This window comes from Schistocerca piceifrons, chromosome X (genome assembly GCF_021461385.2).
Source record: "Schistocerca piceifrons isolate TAMUIC-IGC-003096 chromosome X, iqSchPice1.1, whole genome shotgun sequence".
Taxonomy (NCBI): domain Eukaryota; kingdom Metazoa; phylum Arthropoda; class Insecta; order Orthoptera; family Acrididae; genus Schistocerca; species Schistocerca piceifrons.
The window spans coordinates 844,414,283-844,433,323 of NC_060149.1; positions in this window are offsets into that span (position 1 = coordinate 844,414,283).

The window sequence follows — 19,041 nt, forward strand, 5'->3', positions numbered from 1 at the left end:
GCCCAACAAGCGGAAAGACACGGGGTCGAGTCCCGGCCACAACTCAAATTTTAATTCATTTCGTCTGCTTCGATAGTTTTTTATGTGTTTTCATAGATTTAATTTGTCTATTAAACAAATGTCGATGTTCTGAAAGCCTTGAAAGTCACTTTTGCTAGTGTTTTGGTTCTCATCAGTGTGGAGAATTTACTGTACAACCTTTATCAAGAACATTCACTATGAATTTTGCTTCGGACATTAATGAACTCTGCTATCTTAACCTCATGTTCACCACTCAAATGCTACACAGCACAGCAGAAAGCACAGAAAGCACCTGCAATTTTGTCGTCCGCAGCTCGTGGTCGTGCGGTAGCGTTCTCGCTTCCCACGCTCGGGTTCCTGGGTTCGATCCCCGACGGGGTCAGCGATTTTCCCTGCCTCGTGATGACTGGGTGTTGTGCGATGTCCTTAGGTTAGTTAGGTTTAAGTAGTTCTAATTTCTAGGGGACTGATGACCATAGATGTTAAGTCCCATAGTGCTCAGAGTCATTTGAACAATTTTTGCAACTTTGTCGCCAGCGTATAAGCAAAATCAAACACTCACGTCAAGTGAATCTTGGCCCAGGAATAACAAGACAGGGGAGCATGAACAGACTCACTTGTCACGAGTAGTCGATTGATCCTAGAACACCACGCGTGTGAAAGTGGTTTAAGCCTGCGGTCACAGTGGCACTGACATGGGCAGATTTCGCCGACGACCGACGTCTCTGAGGACGGCCCACCTTCAGTCAGTACGCTACTACCTGCACTGTCACAATGCAGACACTCTCATCGCCGAAACGTACAGATTTCGGACAACAATAGGTGTTTGTTTTCTTCGGTCGCATCGGCCGACCTTCCGACTCACGAAATATACATTTCGAGAAACAGATACGTTTAGTCCAAGAAAGAAGGAGTTTGTGGCATCCCAAGAACGAAAAATAGTATAATCGGGATACAGCTCAGAATCTATGGACTGACAATGTGCCTTCACTCGAGAGAGCAAGTAGACAAAATCTTTCTCGGAAATTTTAGGTATGGACCTTGGATGGCAGGATAATAGCAAAGACAGCTAAGGAAAAGCATTCAGTAAGCAATAACGTGGAGCTTAGAAGCCTAAGATGTGTGAGCCCAAATAGATCCTCTGTAAAGAAAATTTTATTTTCTAATATTTTCCTTAAAATAGTTTCCTGTTATCACCATTTGTCTTTTTACGATTACTTTTAGTAGGGGTTACGCAACGGCGTTACAGCAGTGGACACATCGGTTCCCAACAGATCACCAAGGTTAAGCACTGTCGCACGTGACCGGCACTTGGATGGGTGACCATCCAGGCTGCCATGCGCTGTTACAATTTTTCGGGGTGCACTCAACCTCGTGATGCCAATTGAGGAGCTACTCGACCTAATAGTGGCGGCTCCGGTCAAAGAAAACCTTCATAAAGACCGGGAGAGCGGTGTGCTGACCACACGCCTCTCCTATCCGCATCCTCATCTGAGGATGACACGGCGGTCGGATGGTCCCAATGGGCCACTTGTTTCCTGAAGGAGTGCTTTTTTTAGCACGAATTACACATTTTTGTTCATTTTTCGTACTTACAAGGCCAACGTAATCGGATTTCACTATTACTTCATTGGTCTCACAGGATTTTGATTCAGATGAATAATTTCCAGCCATTCATCATTTTATTCATTGGTGACATAACCTAAGATACACTGATTCTCTCCTGCTCTTACTCTTCCCTTTAACGTTATTATTTTACTCCTTTTTCAGTGTAACTTATTGCTCTTAGTGTTTCCTTCATTATTATTATTTTCCGTATAATTACTCTTTTTTACCATTGCCTCGTACTACTATCGTTCACTGCCCATCTTATCACCGTGCTTTATCGATCTCTAGAAAACTCACTCAATTTCAAGCATCACACTCTGTGTTGGACAAGTGCACCTGACCTTACACCCCCTACATCCTCCGGTCCCTTTCTCCGGATACATGTAAACTGCATCCAGTGAAATTTGCATCCAACCAGAAATCTGTGAAATTTGCACACAAAGTCCTCGCTCACCCTCTCACTACGCCCGCTGTATCCTACTGCCGGAAGAAGCACAAGAGTGCCACCAAGTGCGTATACAACGCTCTATGATATTCCCTCTTACATATGCGTATGACGTTGGTTCTACTTGCTTTAACGTTTATATATTACTTTTCCTTCTTTTGTAATGCATGACTACATCTAAATCTACATGAATACTCTGCAATTCACACTTAAGTGCCTGGCACGGGGTTCATCGAACCAGTTTCACACTATTCCTCTGCCGCTCCAATTTCGAACAGCTCGCAGGAAAGACGAACACGTAAGCGGGCGAGCTCTGATTTCTCTTATTTTATTACAATGATCATTTCTCCCCACGTAGGTTGGCGTCAACAAAATATTTTCGCAACTGGAGAGTAAGCTGAATATCTACCTTTCTCTGAACTTTTTCGATGCCTTCTTTTAATCCTTTCTGGTAAGGATCCCATACCACACAGCAGCACTCTAGCAGAGGACATACAAGCGTAGTGTCGGCAATGTTGCTAGCGCGTATGTTGCATATTATAAGTGTTCTGGCAATAAAACGCAGTGTTAGCTTAACCTTTAACACAAAATTACATATGTGAACGTTCCAGTTACAGTTATTCGTAACTCTTATCCCCAGATCCTTAGCTGATTTGACAGCCTCTAGTTTTGTGTGATTTACGGAGTAACCGAAATCTGACGGATTCCTCACAGTACTCATGTGGATGAACTCACACTTTTCATTGCTTAGGATAAAAATTTTCACTTTTCGCACGGTACAGATATTTCGTCTAAATCATTTTGCAATTGGTTTTGATAGTCCGATGACTTTAATAGACGGTTAATGACAGCATCATCTGCAAACAATGCAAGATGGCTGCTCAGACTGTCTTATTTATATGGATTAGAAACACCAGATGCTCTGTAACACTTCCTTGAGGAACGCCAGATATCAGTTTTCTTTTATTCGATGACTCTCCGTCAGTTACTACGAATGGCGACCTTTATGACAGGAAAGGCTGAGACAATACTCCATAGGCACACAATTTGATTAGAAATCGCTTGGAAGGAACTGTACCAAACGCCTTCTGGATTTCTCGAAATAAGGAATCAATATGAGGTCCCCTGTCGACGGCACCCATTTCTTCATGTGAATAAAGAGATAATTGTGTTTTACAAGAACTATTATGCTGAATGTGGGCTGACTATGTACCAACAGATAGATTTCCTGGGGGTAATTCATAATGTTCGAACACAGTACATGTGCCACAATCCTACTAAAAATGACATCAATGATAAGGGCCTGTAATTCGGCATATTACACCTATCTCCTTTCTTGATTACTGGTGTGACCTGCGAAACTTTCCAGTCTTTAGGTGCGGATCTTACTTAATGTGACTACTGCATATGGAACTATTACACCAGCGTTCTCTGATAGGGACCCAACTGGTATACAGTCTGGACAGGAAGACTTACCTTTATTAAATGATTTAAGTCGTTTCGCTACGCCGAGAATATCTACTTCTAAGTTACTCATGTTGGCAGTAGTTCTTGATTCGAATTCTGCCCTACTGACCTTGTCTTCTTTGGTGATGGAATTTCGGAAATCAGTGTTTATGAACTCTCCTCTAAAGGCACTGTTACCGGGAACATTATCATGCATGCTGTGCCTTAACATGAAAAATTTTTATGTTCTGCAATCTTAAAAATTTTTGTTCGTTTGTTTGCATAAATTATGAGGAGGAGAGGAGGAGATTAGTGTTTAACGTCCCGTCGACAACGAGGTCATTAGAGACGGAGCGCAAGCTCGCGTGAGGGAAGGATGGGGAAGGAAATCGGCCGTGCCCTTTCAAAGAAACCATCCCGGCATTTGCCTGAAGTGAGTTAGGGAAATCACGGAAAACCTAAATCAGGATGGCCGGAGACGGGATTGAACCGTCGTCCTCCCGAATGCGAGTCCAGTGTGCTAACCACTGCGCCACCTCGCTCGGTGTGCATAAATTATGATGTTCTTGTAAGTTGTGACGAACACCCTGTTCTTTTGAAGTGAATCTTACTTAACATATAATTTTAAAATGCTCATGTATCTTCCGCTTTGCAATAACGGCAATGATACGCAGAATTATCAAGGAGTATTGTTCCTACATAACTCTTGCACCACTGGAAAGACAAGTGATAGAGATATAGTGTCAGTGGTGTTGAGGAACAGCTGAAATCGCTGACTATGCTTCAGCATCAGATGGAATCGCTACCAGATTCCCCCTTTTAACCATAATCTATCATAGATCCTTAGAACGAAAACTGTGCACAATGGTTGGCAGAAAGCACAGATCACTTCCATCTTCAAGAATCGGCTCATAAGTGAACCACATAATTAATGTCCAATATCCTTGAGATCTATTGGTTGAGGAATCTTACAACATATTCTGTGAAACGCAATGGGGTATCTCCTCCATGCTAAACAACATGAATTCTGAAAACATTAACCATCTGAAACCCAGCTAGAAGTTTTTTCACATGACACCCTGAATGCCATGGATGAAGACAGTCAAGTAGACACAATAAATTCCGAAAAGCATTTGACGGAATACCACTTCTACGCTTACTATCAATACTATGACTGTTTGACGTATTAAATGAAATTTGCGACAGAAGTGAGGATTTTCTGGCAGGAAAGACACAGTAAGTTACCTTGGAGGAAGAGTCATCAACAGTTGTAGAATTAACTTCAAATGTGCCCCAGCGAAGTGTGTTGAAACCAAACGTTGTATAGTATGACCGTCGCAAGCAATATTTTTCTAACCTCAGAATTTTCGCAGATGATGTAGTTACCTGTAATGAGGTACTATCGGAAAAGAAAAACAGATCATATATTCAGTTGGATCTTGAAAACATTCCAAAGTGGTGAAAAGTAAAACTACGCACTTCACAAGACGAACGGGGTATCTTACAACTCTATTTGCAACGAGAATGTTGGAATCGATAAACACACACAAATATCTAGGCGTAACACTTTGTAGGGATATGAAATGGAATCAAAATGGCTCTGAGCACTATGGGACTTAACTTCTGAGGTTATCAGTCCCCTAGAACTTAGAACTATTTAAACCTAATTAACGTAAGGACATTACACACATCCATGTCCGAGGCAGGATTCGAGCCTGCGACCGTAGCGGTCGCGCGGTTACAGACTGTAGCGCCTAGAACCGCTCGGACACTCCGGCCGACCTGAAATGGAATCATCACATGTGCTCAGCCACGAGTAAGGCAGGTATCAGTCTTCGGTTTATTGGTAGAATACCAGGGAATTCAGATACGTCTACAGAGGAAACGTCGCACAAGACACTTGTGCGATCCATTCCAGAACATTGCTCAAGTTTGTGGGACCTGTACCACACAGACCTAACAGCGCCGGCGCGGTAATTCAGCGAGTTCGGCCAGAGAGCTGGTTGGTCTCTGTAATAAAAAAAAACTAAGTGAACTAATTAACAACGAACTTCAACGAATGTCATGTGACGTCCTCTACGACCAGATACATCGAACAGTCAAGAAAAAAATTTAAAAAAAGGAATATTCATCAAGAAAAAAAAGGCAGCACTACTGTCACAGGTCTGTTTGACCAGTGGGAGAGTGTCACGAAGATGCTGAAGAAAGTAAACTAACAGAGGCTTGAAGATGGAGGCAAAACCATCCCGACGAAGCTTAGTCAATAAGTTCAAAAATCAGTTTTATAAATGACAATACTAAACCCCCTATGAATACGTCCTGCAGGGACGCCGAGGACAAGTTTGGACTAATTACAGCGCCCACTGCGACGTTTAAGCAATTATTCTTTCGGTGCACAATACGTGAATGGAAAGTTAATACGTACATCTTAAAAAATGGTTCAAATGGCTCTGAGCACTATGGGACTTAACAGCTGTGGTCATCAGTCCCCTAGAACTTAGAACTACTTAAACCTAACTAACCTAAGGACATCACACACATCCATGCCCGAGGCAGGATTCGAACCTGCGACCGTAGCAGTCACACGGTTCCGGACTGCGCGCCTAGAACCGCGAGACCACCGCGGCCGGCTAATAAAGCTTAATAACTGGTACAATGGAAAGTAGCCTCTGCCACGTACCTCGCAGTAGTTAGCACAGTATGGAAACAAACGTGGACGTAGTATTATCGAGAAAACTGTTTTCATATTTATACATCGCTTATAGAGAAGGCGCACAGTTAGCGCTAGGAGTGGGAGAAGGAGAAACGTACAACTATGGAGGATGAACCAGAACTCTACCAAGAAAATTTCAAAGTTTGTTAAGCAATATTTCTTGAGTATTTTGGTATAAGGATCCGTGGGCCCTGGTGGTTCGTTACAAAGTAATAGCGTAATTATGACTTGTTACCACATTTGTTTTTCTTTCTGTTAAAACATTTTGACAACAGTGATAAGGCTGTAATACGCAATCACCATAACATAATAACACGAAAGGATCCGATTATTCGTGGGCGCTTATGTACAAATCAGAAATTACCGTTACGTGGCTGCCATCACTGCGGGAACAGCTGATCATATTTTCGTTGTGCATTCAGTCAACTCATAGACGAGATATGTATCGGCAGGTTTATCATCAGTAGACCTATTACACATATTCATACTATTGTTAATGTACAACTAACACTGCCGGGAAGACAAACTGGAGACTATACCTAACAGTTTTAGGTCGGAGGGTCTAGGGGAAACACAAAAAGGGCTTCAGTATCAAAGTGGGCAGGTCGAACACAGGAAGAACGTACCTCTAGGAACCATCGGTAGAACAGTTGTAAATTGTCGTAGTTGTGTTGGGAAAGTACCGCAGCTCCAAGCGCTGATTGAAAGCACTGATGCTCAAAACGTGATATGCGTTGAAAGCTGGCTAAAGCCGGAGATAAGTCCAGCCGAAATTTTTGCGAAGGATCTAACGATGTTCAGAAAGAATAGGCGTGTTTTTCGCTATTAGAAGTAGTTCATCTTGTACGGAAATTGATGTAGGAGGTTCCTGTGAGTTAGTATGGATAGCAGTCATTCTTGGCAACCGCAGTAAAATAGTAATTGAATCGTTTTACCGACCTTCCAACTCAGATGATATAACTGCTGAAACGTTCAAAGAAAACTTGAGTCTAATTTCAAACACGTACCCGACTCATACACTTGTAGTTGGCATGACTCGATATGTTGGCGAAAATACATATTTAAATACGGAGGTACGCATAAATCATCATCGGAAGTTGTGCTAAACATCTTATTTGAAAACTATTTCCAGCGATTAGTTCACAAGTCCATTCGAATAATAAACGGTTGTCGAATCACAAATGACCTGTTAGCAACAAATAATCCTGAGTTAATTATGAGCACCGAATCGGATACAGGGATTAGTGAACACAGGGTTGTCGTAGCGAGACGGAATTCCGTAACTCCCAAATCCTGCACAAATAAACGGAAAACATACCTATTAAAACCAGCAGATAAAAATTCGCTGGTCTTCTTGAGAGATAATCTCCACTCCTTCCAAATTAACAACGTAAGTGTATATCAGATATGGCTTGAAATCAAGCAAATAGTATCGGCAGTAGTTGAGATTTTTATACCAAATAAATTAACAAACTATGTAGCTGATACCCCATCGTACACAGAACAGATCGCAACACTGTTGCAGAGACACCGAAAAAACCATGTCAGACACAAAAGAATGCAAAATCCCCAAGATAGGCGATCTTTTATAGATATTCGAAATATAACGCGGACTTCAGTGCAAAATGCTTGTAATAGTTTACACAACGAAACTTTGTCTCGAAATCTTGGCGGAAAATCCCGCCGTATGTAAAGTATGCTAGCTGCCAGACCCAATCAATGCCTTCTCTGCGTGACAGCAATGGAAATACTATCACTGACAGTGCTGCTAAAGCGGCGTTAGTAAACGCAGCCTTCCGAAATTCCTTCACCAGAGAAGACGAACTAAATATTCAAGAATTCGAATCAAGAACAACTTCCAATATAAGTAACTTAGAAGCAGACGTCCCCGGAGTAGTGAAGCAACTTAACTCACTCAATAAAAGTAAGCTTTGCGGTACAGGCTGTATACGAATTAGGTTCCCTTGAGAGAATGCTGATGCAATAGCTCCATACTTTAAATACAACCGCTCGCTCGACGAAAGATCCGTACCCAAAGACTGGAAAGTTGCACAGGTCTCACCAATATTCAAGAAAAACAGTAGGAGTAAACCACTAAATTACAGGCCCATATCATTAACGTCGATATGCAGCAGGATTTTGTAACATATGTTGTATTCGAAGACTATGAATTACCTCGATGAGAAGGTCAATACGGATTTAGGAAACATCATTATTGTGAAACACAACTAGTTCTTTACTCACATGAAGTGTTGTGTGCTATTCACAATGGATTTCAAATTGATTCCGTAATTCTAGATTTACAGAAGGCTCCGTAACTCACAAACTGCTTACAATCAGATTTCGTCCTCACGAAATATCGCCTCAGTTACGCGGCTGGATATGTGATTTTCTGTGAGAGAGTAACTGACGAGAAGTCATCGTGTGAAACAGAAGTGATTTCTGGCCTTCCCGAAGGTGGTGTTATAGGCTCTATGCTTTTCCTCATCTAGACAAACGATTTAGGAGATAATCTGAGCAACCGTCTTAGGTTGCTTACTGTTAATGCTGTCGTTTTGCGTCTAGTAAAGTCATCAGAAGATCAAAGAAATTGATAAAGGATTTGGCAATTGACCCTAAATAATGAAAAGTGTGAGATCATACACATGACTGGTAAAAGGAATCCGTTAAACTTCGGTTACGCGATAAATCAGTCAAATCTAAAGACCTTAAATTCAACTAAATACTAAAAAATTACAATTACTATCAATTTAAATTGGAAAAAACACACAGAAAATGTTGTGGGGAAAGTAAACTTAACACTGCGTTTTATTGGCAGAACACTTAGAAAATGTAATAGATCTACTGAAGAGTCTGCCTACACTACGCTAGTCCGTCCTTTTTCGGATTGCTGCTGCGCGATCTGGGATTCTTACCAAAACGGGAATAACGGAGTACATCGAGAAAGTTCAGAAAAGAGCAGCACGTTTTGTATTATCCCGAAATAGGGGAGAGAGTGTCACGGACATGATACAGGATTTGGAGTCGACATCATCAAAACAAAGACGTTTCTCGTTACTGCGAAATCTTCTCTCGAAATTTCAATCAGTGGCATTCCGAATGCGAAAATTTTCTGTTGTCGCCGACCTACCTAGGAAGAAACGATCATCGTAATAAAATAAGGGAAATCAGAGGTCTCACGTAAGATATAGGTGTTCGTTTCTTGCGCGTGCTCTTAGAGATTGGAATAATAGAGAATTACTGTGAATTTCGTTCGATGACCCTTCTTTCAGGAACATAAGTGTGATTAGCAGAGTTGCCATGTAGATGTAGATGAACGTAAGCTTGAGGACCAGGAGTAAAGTACGCCTTACCCTCGTCATCAGAAAGTACCGTGGGTAATGACACAAGTTTGTTTCTAAGCAAGACACACAACGCGTGCTGTCGACATTTTCACAGTTGTGCAGATGTTTTCAATGCAGTACTGATACAAGGCGGAAGTACTCAAACGAAATGTAACTACTCTATATGATGCACTGGAACCACAGGACTCCTGTACCAAACTACTCGGAAAATATCCTTGGACAGCCTTCGTTTTGTTGGTGGCATTCTAATTCACACTGTATACAAGCAAAATGACCTATTAGTTAGAATGACACGCATCTACGCATCTTACGCGCATTACATGGGCCATATACTAATATACAGATATATTTCATTTTACACTATGCTTTGTCGAGTAGAAGAAATACGATTTTTAAAATTCGTGTTTGTAATTCGGTTTTAATGTTTTCCAATCTATTTCCTGAAGATATGGTCGTAAGCAAAAACAGTCGTATTGGGTACATCAGAAAATAAAAAAAATAGTTTCCATTTATAATGATTTAGGCAATACATTTTTTATTCTTGCATCTCCAGTCCTTTTCATGAGCACACCACCTAAGTGCGGGCCGGGTGTCGGCCCTTCTACCTGCCGGAAAAGCCGCGGAGTTGGGACCGGGACGGGGGGATTAGCGGACCCTTCCTCGACTTTTCTGGGTGCAAATTTCACTGGGTGCAGTTTACAGAACACCCTTTCTCCCGCTTCCTGCCTACCTTTTACAGCTCCGTGAGACTCCCTCATCCCCTGCCCACCGCATTCTTCCGGAGGCGCTAGGGTATGACGCTCACGTCTCTTCTACCTGCCAGCGAATAGTGGAAACGATTCGTGAGAACTCAACTCTACAGCTCGCTCACACAAATGTGCAGTCATTACCAGCCAAACCGCATGAGTTCCGCTACGTATTTCAGGACCTTAGCTTTCATGTCATGCACCTGATGGAGAAATGGTTTAAGCTTAGTATCCCTTCCAGTTCTGTAAGCCTTGACAGTATAATTTTTCTGAGACATAACAGGTGTAACGGACAAGGTGAAAGAGTGACAGAATATGTACGCGCAAATTTGTTCCCCGAGGTTGTGTTCACGTCTAAAAACAAAGGCAAACAGCCCGAATACATATTCATTGATATTAAACGGCTCCACAGAAAATGTCTCATCTCAGTAATACACAATCCACCTAAAACTGATAGCTCTCTACCTTTGAAGGTGCACTCTCAAGCCTTGAATCTTTGCATGGACACGTAATTATAACTGGAGGTATCAACATAAATTTTTGAAACAACAGTCCTTCTTTATCAAAATTCACCCGAATACTTTCCTGCTCAAATCTTACGGTGATTCCACTTGGATCAACTCACCATACAGCAGACACTCATTCGCTTATCGATATTTTCGCAACGAAATCTCCAAATACAGTAATTTGCACCGATCAGATTTCTGCACCTCGCTTGTCTACTCATGATGTAATATTCATGACTTACTCGTCGCAACGCCCAAAGAAAAAACCGAAAGTTACGACTCTTAGAGATTTCAAGCATTTGGATATGGTTGAGCTTAATGCTGACACGTATGATATTTCTTACCAGACAACGGCAGGGATTAACATCGATGTAAATAATGATGCACTCAACTTCACTAAGAGACTCAGCAATTTGTACACCAAACACACACCCCTAGAAAAAGTAACAATAAGGGGAAAAACTACACCGTGGCTTGCAGACTACCTCAAACACCTTATGTTTGTCAGAGCTGCAGCACACGGAATATACAAATGACACCCGGCTTCTGATAATCATATCACCTACGAGCAACTAAGCAACCGAGTTTGTCTGTGGGGAATGCAAAGCTCAGGCAAGCCCATTCGCTAACTGTGTACTTTCACAGAATTGCCATCCCGTGTAAAATATGATAAGTGTAAGAAAAGAAAACCCAAATCTGCAGCTGAACATCTTGTTTCTACCGATGATCTAAATAAGTATTTCGCCAAGCCGAAATCTTTATTTGACGAAAGCGCAAGGGCGCAACTCATCGATTCCCTTAAAGTATCAGTGGTTCGTACAAACGAAAAATTGTTTCTGCAGCCGGTAGACGCAAACAGGGTCTGGAAGTTAATTTCGCGAAATCGTTCGGCAGCTGCAGGGCCCGATAATATAACAGGGCAAATGATTGTTCTTCTCGTCGATCCTCTGCTGCCGAAAATAGCGGACATTTTTAACCATTCTCTGACCTCTAGCATCTTTCCAACGGTCTGGAAGCAGAAACTCATAAAGCTACTACCCAAGAAGGAATCTGCCAAACAGCCTTCCGATTACAGGCCCATTAGCATTCTACCAGCATTGTCCAAGGCTTTAGAATACGAAGTTCACAAACATCTTACTAATTATTTAACATCAGTTAACGCTAATACTACCCATACTAGACAATGGTGATGGCATTTTCCAAAGATTTTCGTACGAAACCTTACAGAGGCTGCAACTGGTGATGAATGCTTATGTATGACGCATTTGTGACGGACGCTTTTTCGACAGCATTACACCAGCCGAGGAACAATTATCGTGGCTATGTACTGATAAACGTAGAGACTATCATACTTTACACCTGCCCTTCCATCTTCTCAATCATGGCGGTCCCTGTTATTTGCCATCATCTCTTAGTCCACTACCTGAACAACACAGCAGAAACAATCGTTTTCGACAAAGTAAAATTTTCTGTGTATCATCACACAGCACTGCCATTTGTTCTAAATCATTTTTTGTATCAGAAAGCCGAGTTTTGAACAGCCTTCTTCAAAAATCAGAAAAATTAAATTCCTTCCCAGTTTCACCTTCTATCACAGCAGCCATCTCCCCTACATTGTGTGGAGCTCATTCTCGTCAGTCCCCCTACCCCAAAACTTTTATCCACCCCTTATCGGTAGAATTCTCTATTTATATTCCCTTCTTCTTCTTTCCTAACAGCCACAGTCGCTGCCATTTCATTCTTTCCCTCTACTTTAACCAATTCTGTTCCATTTTAAATGCCTTTTGTTATTACTGTTATCATTATTATTATTATTATTAGCGTCAGTTATTACTATTATTTTGGAAATGTTTTGTAATATCTCTGATATGTGTTACTGCTGGTCAGGTGTAAGAAAGGGCCTTGAGGTCCTTTTCTGCTCAGACTAAATAAGCACTTAAAAAGAAATACATAAATTATAACCTCAAAAATAATTTGTCCAAGTGATAATGGTGGCGTACCTTATGCTTAAAGTAGTTGTTGTGGATCTTTTTTGGATTGTGGTAGGTGGGCATTAGCTGCACAAAAATTATTATTACTGCTTGTTTGCATTTTTAGGCCAATAAGGTGGTGGTTGTACTGTACGAGGTAGTTTGCAAATGTGGTATATGTGTTTCCAAATGCATTAAGAGTTTAGAATATCTTATTCTAAAATTTATGTTTGTCTTTCACATGTAAGCTGAATGACACTCACTGAATGTCAATTTACCTATGTCTGTTTCGTTGAATCTATCTAAAGTTGTGCAGAGTACTTGTAATCTTGCTTTTCAAAGTCATAATGAATCTTCTAAGTATGTCATAGAAGATTCCTTTTTTCATCTCATGTATTCGTAAACTTTCTGTGGTCATTCTAATAACTGAGGAAAGAGTATACAGTGCTCACAAAATTCTTTCTAGACAGATATAACTCATTCACATGCATTCGGTGTCTGAGGAGACTCTGCAATGCAGCACTCGTCAGTAGTAGGGCGAACTGCGATTGGCCCCACTCTGCATTGTTGCCAGATATATTCAAGATGTCGAATCGAGAATGGTGGCCATAGATATGGCAACATCACAGTGACATCATGGCGAGATGTTCAAATTTTTGTGGGAAAATAGGTCAATTGGGCTACCTCCACTAAGATAACTCACTCCCCTTGCACTCTCCCCTCCCCTCGCCCAACTGGAAAATCGCAGGAGAGTGACTCAGTCTGTGCTGGGCTGCCAGATGGAAAGGACATAAGTATGCATTGTTTATTTAAGCAATTTGAGTTGTCATAGACAGTAGCTCCATCCAGTGTGTTCACCAAAAGGTCTGGAGTCCAACTGGCCTAATTCGCAACACCGCAACCAGATGGTGCTGTCATCCCTACCCCTCTTTCCTGCTGGACGCAATCCAAGATGGTGGTCTCAGGAAAAAAATGCAGGAGAAGAACTCAGTCTGCGACTAGCAGCTGGACTGGGTGGATGGATGAAATTGTGTACTGTGTTCAATGGATGAGATGGAAATATGTGGTAAGTTCTATGTTACCAAACTGCTGAGGTTATTGGTCACTATGCTTACACACTACTTAATGTAACTTAAACTAACTTGCAATAAGGCCAAGACACACATCCATGCTCAAGGGAGGGGACTCAAACCTCTTACAGGGGGGGGGGGGGGGGGGGGAGCAATGCAGACTGTGGCAAGGTGCCGTAGACTGCATGACTACCCCACACGGCTGGATGAGATGTCTGTGCTGGATAATCAGTAGTATGTTCGTATCTGAGGACTATGTGAAGACAAATACGCTTCATGAAATAATGAAGATGGGTCTAAGTTACACTTCGCAACTCATGCTGATAAATGTGTGTGCTGTAACTGTAGATGATTAGATAAAAGTTCAGTCAGTCAGTCTTCCAGAGGCAAGATGTGCACCCCAGAGTCTCCTCACCCCGCTGGAGAGGCAACACACCAACTTATGCCATTCCCAGGGAGCGCGTCAGCTTAGGGCACAGTCACGTGGTAGCAGTTAAACACTTCCTGTCGCATTGGAAATACCCACGGCCTTCCTCCTTCCCATCCTTGGCACACGGATACCCTTTCTCATTGAATACGAACTGCTTCAGGAGTTATTACATTTGGTGATGTGTAATATTGTCACACATATAACTTGAATATATCACAGGAACTAAATCTACCACTGCACAAAGAGATAGAGAGCTGTGCAGAAGGCACAAGAATATTAAAAATATTTAAACAATTGTACGTTTTATTCAGAGGAATACCAAAAAAAAAATGGTTCAAATGGCTCTGAGCACTATGGGACTTAACATCTGAGGTCATCAGTCCCCTAGAACTTAGAACTACTTAAACCTAACTAACCTAAGGACATCACACACATCCATGCCCGAGGCAGAATTCGAACCTGCGACCGTAGCGGTCGCGCGGTTCCAAACTGAAGCGCCTAGAACCGCTCGGCCACTACGGCCGGCGAGGAATACCACCACCATCAAACGTGAACATGGACTCTAAAAGAATAAGATCCCGACACAGTTGTCAAACCATCCCTGAGACACTTGGCGCGTTTTCAAGCAAAATACCCTTGTCCTTGAGAACAAGCTGCTTCAGGAGTTACTAAATCCAATTTGGTATGTCTCTAAATGCATTTTCAGAAAGATCACTGCACAGGAGTTTGCTTCAATTTGCGATGTATACCGCCACACTTGAACACAGACTCTAGAAAGATCACTGCACACTTGTAGAAAACCTCCCTGAGGCACTTCACACACTTTTGTGGGAAACAAATCCCGAAACCAATATCAGCTGCAATATCTGATTTTACGCGCCAAAACGACGATACTTGTTTGAAGGCACTGCCAGAGAGAGATACAAATTTCTGAGTTTTACATCTCCTGTGGTTTTCATCACTTTTCTGAAACGGTGAGTGGGCTTAGTTTTATCTTTGCTGCTGTTGAAGTCAGGAATGTAATTTTCTTCACTCTTCGAAGAGCTGTCCAAGCGCAGACGGGAAAATAAGAACAGTTCGAAGCACAGTCCTACATTTGCTGGTCTGTATATGCTGTAAAGCAAAAATGGTGCGTGAGGAATAGCATCCCACCAGAGGTGGATGGTCAGCTTGGACGTGTCTCCGAACACTCGACCAAAGAAGACCTCACGTTACTCTCAGACGCCACAGAACTTTCCGTAGATACCCTGTCCCCGTCTTGTTTGAACCAATCTGTAGCGGCTGCTATGCCCCAAACAAAAGATGTCTTGTGAATGGAGCATTCTGATAGGTTCTTACTCAATTTACCCGCCAAACTGCTTCTGCTGCTGCTGCTGTGGGAGCACTGTCTGCCATTTTCTGCAGACGACACTTTCGGTGGAAAAACTATTTTGTATGGATCGAAAGGAAAAAGACTTAGAGCAGTCATTGTGCATTGACAGTTAAACCCTGAAAAGTGCTCTACAGATCACACAATACGGAAATTACCGAAAAAGACACTTCCTCAATTACACTGCTCTGCTATTGTCGAGGAAATCTTGAATTTTTCAGTGTGAAACCTGCCGAATTGCTGGTAGTGGTGGTCTGGGAGCACTGTCCGCCATACTTTTCTGCAGATGGACCAATTACGAGACTTCCGGCGGCAAACAATTTCGTACAGATCGAAAAAAAACACATTGCGAAAAAGATGGTTCAAATGGCTCTGAGCACTATGGGGCTTAACATCTGTGGTCATCAGTCCCCTAGAACTTAGAACTACTTAAACCTAACTAACCTAAGGACATCACACATATCCATGCCCGAGGCAGGATTCGTACCTGCGACCGTAGCAGTCGCGCGGATCCGGACTGAGCGCCTAGAACCGCTAAACCACCGCGGCCGGCAAAACACATTGCATTCACAGTTGAACCCTCCAAAATTTATCTACAGATAATGAAATATGGAGACTACCGCCAAAGACGCTTCCTCAGTTAGACTGCTCTGCTAGTGTCGAGGACACCTTGAATATATCGGCATGAAACTGATGTCCAAGCGGACTATATCACCACATACCGTACCGATGTGGTAAACACACAATTCGTATCCTATACCATACAAATTTATCACTTTTGCATCCCTAGCTATCGAGCACCATACTCTTGTACATATACCACGAAGACAGACAGATCTCAAAAAAACATGACATGCACCGTATATTGTCCTCGCAGCTCTAGATATTTCCCACAAGGCCAGTCAGCCATCCAGCGGTTGTGAGTCAACCGCCCCCGCACACACGTTGGCCCCACGCACGATAAGAGCGCCCTCAGCGGCCCGCGGTCAGCCTCCGAATTCTAGTACAAAGGTTGGGTTAGTTCCCCTTGGCACAAAAGCGTTACTGTTTCCAACCCTAACCTGCTTTCTTACTGCCATGCTTTCCACCACCATCACCATACTCTTAGGATTACACATGGTTTGCCGGAATATCATACTATTTACATGATAGTTCTCGATATCAAGGACATAACAGTATATTACCTATCTCTTGCACAGTATAATTCGGAAGATAAAGAGCGGAAATTATTTCTCTAGAAACCCGAAACTGCAGCGAGGTGGAACGTGCTGTAAACCACTGAGTAACTAGAAACTTATCTCATCTGCGAAGATCTTAAAGTGAGACTCGAAAAAATAGAGGAAACTGGTGGTTCCACTCGCGAATACCGATGTCAGTAATATAACAGATTCTAATCATCTTTCTAATTTACAAAGTCAACTAAGGCGTTTCCCATGTCCAGAAACCAGTCATCATCTCTTCTATCTGTCTTTCACCATCCAGATGCACACAACACACACCACAATCGATGTTCTATCAACCAAATAAAGACGGGAAATATGTAGAAGCTGTCAACCGAACAATTGAGAAGGGAGGGAATAACTCTCTGGCGCAAACACATGCTCATATTGAATCTTTATGGAGAACACACGCGATCACGAAGGCTGCCCAGCACATACAGGGTATCAGTTCGCTATTCGCCTGTCTGGAGGGCGACAGGGTTAGGTCAGCAACATTGCTGGACCCCAGTCGGTCCCTCCAGTCCAGACAGCTCCCACCATAAGCCAGAAATGACAGTCATTCCAGCGACAGGCCACCACCACGGTGCGCCCCGCACCCTTAGCCAGAATCGTCCTAGGAAACCAGCCACATATATTTTATCACTGTACTTACAATTAAATATTACGATTGCAGGATCAACCTGACATCATTGGACAAAGATCAAAGTATTGAAAATACCCCGTCTGACGCTGGTGGCTCTGGAAATGTCAAAACCTGTAACATTCTTATTACTGGACATAATTTTCCATGTAAAAGCAATCTTTCATTCACCTTACGGCTATCGCAGTATTCCACGTTAGATCCATACTTTCCCTACGACAGGACATAGTCATTCTCTTTGCACATGTCTGAATACACACATACTTTATAAGCCTGCTGATCACAGCGAATCTACACTCCTGGAAATTGAAATAAGAACACCGTGAATTCATTGTCCTAGGAAGGGGAAACTTTATTGACACATTTCTGGGGTCAGATACATCACATGATCACACTGACAGACTCACAGGCACATAGACACAGGCAACAGAGCATGCACAATGTCGGCACTAGTACAGTGTAAATCCACCTTTCGCAGCAATGCAGGCTGCTATTCTCCCATGGAGACGATCGTAGAGATGCTGGATGTAGTCCTGTGGAACGGCTTGCCATGCCATTTCTTCCTGGCGCCTCAGTTGGACCAGCGTTCGTGCTGGACGTGCAGACCGCGTGAGACGACGCTTCATCCAGTCCCAAACATGCTCAATGGGGGACAGATCCGGAGATCTTGCTGGCCAGGGTAGTTGACTTACACCTTCTAGAGCACGTTGGGTGGCACGGGATACATGCGGACGTGCATTGTCCTGTTGGAACAGCAAGTTCCCTTGCCGGTCTAGGAATGGTAGAACGATGGGTTCGCTGACGGTTTGGATGTACCGTGCACTATTTAGTGTCCCCTCGACGATCACCAGTGGTGTACGGCCAGTGTAGGAGATCGCTCCCCACACCATGATGCCGGGTGTTGGCCCTGTGTGCCTCGGTCGTATGCAGTCCTGATTGTGGTGCTCACCTGCACGGCGCCAAACACGCATACGACCATCATTGGCACCAAGGCAGAAGCGACTCTCATCGCTGAAGACGACACGTCTCCATCCGTCCCTCCATTCACGCCTGTCGCGAACCACTGGAGGCGTGCTGCACGATGTTGGGGCGTGAGCGGAAGACGGCCTAACGGTGTGCGGGACCGTAGCCCAGCTTCACGGAGACGGTTGCGAATGGTCCTCGCCGATACCCCAGGAGCAACAGTGTCCCTAATTTGCTGGGAAGTGGCGGTGCGGTCCCCTACGGCACTGCGTAGGATCCTACAGTCTTGGCGTGCATCCGTGCGTCGCTGCGGTCCGGTCCCAGGTCGACGGGCACGTGCACCTTCCGCCGACCACTGGCGACAACATCGATGTACTGTGGAGACCTCACGCCCCACGGGTTGAGCAATTCGGCGGTACGTCCACCCGGCCTCCCGCATGCCCACTATACGCCCTCGCTCAAAGTCCGTCAACTGCACATGCGGTTCACGTCCACGCTGTCGCGGCATGCTACCAGTGTTAAAGACTGCGATGGAGCTCCGTATGCCACG